Here is a 2217-nt window from a genome sequence, read left to right as displayed (position 1 = left end):
TACACTCCATACAAATACTTTCAGAAACGACTTCCTGACACTTAAATCTATACTCGATGTTAAGAAATTTCTCTTCTTCAGAAACGCTTTCCTTGCCATTGCCAGTCTACATTTTATATCCTCTCTACTTCGACCATCATCAGTTATTTTGCTCCCCAAATAGCAAAACTCCTTTAACTATATATGACGGTAGTATCTGTTCCCGAAAGAACAGTTACCGTCGATGACCATGCAGCTTTGCTAGAAATGAAATGATAATTAAATAGACACCCTAGCTGCAAGCAGGCGTTGATACACTTCATTGGGGACATGTTGAAAATGTGTGCCCCGACCGGGACTCGAACCCGGGATCTCCTGCTTACATGGCAGACGCTCTATCCATCTGAGCCACCGCGGGCACAGAGGATACTGCGTCTGCAGGAACTTATCCCTTGCACGCTCCCCGTGAGATCCACATTCCCAACATGTCCACAACACTCTGTGCCCGCGGTGGCTCAGATGGATAGAGCGTCTGCCATGTAAGCAGGAGATCCCGGGTTCGAGTCCCGTTCGGGGCACACATTTTCAACATGTCCCCAATGAAGTGTATCAACGCCTGCTTGCAGCTAGGGTGTTTATTTAATTATCATTTCAAAACTCCTGTACTTCTTTAAGTGTCTCATTTCCTAATCTAATTCCCTCGGCATCACCCGACTTAATTTGACTACGTTCCATTATCCTCGTTTTGCTTTTGTTGATGTTCATCTTATATCCTCCTTTCAAGACACTGTCCATTCCGTTCAACTGCTCTTCCAAGTCCTTTGCTGTCTCTGACAGAATTACAATGTCATCGGCGAACCTCAAAGTTTTTACTTCTTCTCCATGAATTTTAATACCTACTCCGAATTTTTCTTTTGTTTCCTTTACTGCTTGCTCAATATACACATTGAATAACATCGGAGAGAGGCTACAACCCAGTCTCACTCCCTTACCAACCACTGCATCCCTTTCATGTCCCTGGACTCTTATAACTGCCATCTGGTTTCTGTACAAATTGTACATAGCCTGTCGCTCCCTGTATTTTACCCCTGCCACCTTTAGAATTTGAAAGAGAGTATTCCAGTCAACATTGCCAAAAGCTTTCTCTAAGTCTACAAATGCTAGAAACGTAGGTTTGCATTTCCTTAACCTTTCTTCTAAGGTAAGTCGTAAAGTCAGTATTGCCTCAAGTGTTCCAATATTTCTACGGAATCCAAATTGATCTTCCCCGACGTTGGCTTCTACCAGTTTTTCCATTCGTCTGTAAAGAATTCGCATTAGTATTTCGCAGCTGTGACTTATTAAACTGATAGTTCGGTAATTTTCACATATGTCAACACCTGCTTTCTTTGGGATTGGAATTATTATATTCTTCATGAAGTCTGAGGGTATTTCTCCTGTCTCACGTATCTTGCTCACCAGATGGTAGTTTTGTCAGGACTGGCTCTCCCAAGGCTGTCAGTAGTTCCAATGAAATGTTGTCTACTCCCGAGGCCTTGTTTCGACTCAGGTCTTTCAGTGCTCTGTCAAACTCTTCACGCAGTATCGTATCTCCCATTTCATCTTCATCTACATTCTCTTCCATTTCCATAATATTGTCCACAAGTACATCGCCCTTGTATAGACCCTCTATATACTCCTTCCACCTATCTGCTTTCCCTTCTTTGCTTAGAACTGGGTTTCCATCTGAGCTCTTGATATTCATACAAGTGGCTCTCTTTTCTCCAAAGGTCTCTTTAATTTTCCTGTAGGCGGTATCTATCTTACCTCTAGTGAGATAAGCCTCTACATCCTTTCATTTGTCCTCTGTCCATCCCTGCTTACCCATTTTGCACTTTCTGTGGATCTCATTTTTGAGACGTTTGTATTCCTTCTTGCCTGCTTCATTTACTGCATTTTTGTATTTTCTCCTTTCATCAATTAAATTCAATATCTCTTCTGTTACCCAAGGATTTCTACTGGCCCTCGTCTTTTTACCTGCTTGATCCTCTGCTGCCTTCACTACTTCATCCCTCAGAGCTACCCATTCTTCTTCTACTGTATTTCTTTCCCCCATTCCTGTCAATTGTTGCCTTATGCTCTCCTCAAAATCTGTACAACCTCTGGTTTAGTCAGTTTATCCAGGTTCCATCCCCTTAAATTCCCACCTTTTTGCAGTTTCTTCAGTTTTAATCTACAGTTCATAACCAATAGATTGTG

The 2217-nt window shown here is 42.2% G+C and overlaps 1 non-coding gene across 1 annotated transcript; it reads right to left on the bottom strand.

Annotated features, from left to right (window-relative positions):
* Nucleotides 1–323: 323 nt before the first annotated feature.
* Trnat-ugu (transfer RNA threonine (anticodon UGU)) lies at nt 324–398 on the bottom strand. The gene has a single exon. It is a non-coding gene; the product is annotated as a tRNA-Thr (tRNA).
* Between the last annotated feature and the right edge of the window lie 1819 nt (nt 399–2217).

Source organism: Schistocerca nitens, chromosome 7 (genome assembly GCF_023898315.1).
Source record: "Schistocerca nitens isolate TAMUIC-IGC-003100 chromosome 7, iqSchNite1.1, whole genome shotgun sequence".
Taxonomy (NCBI): Eukaryota; Metazoa; Arthropoda; class Insecta; order Orthoptera; family Acrididae; genus Schistocerca; species Schistocerca nitens.
This window is presented reverse-complemented; position numbering and strand designations above follow the sequence as displayed.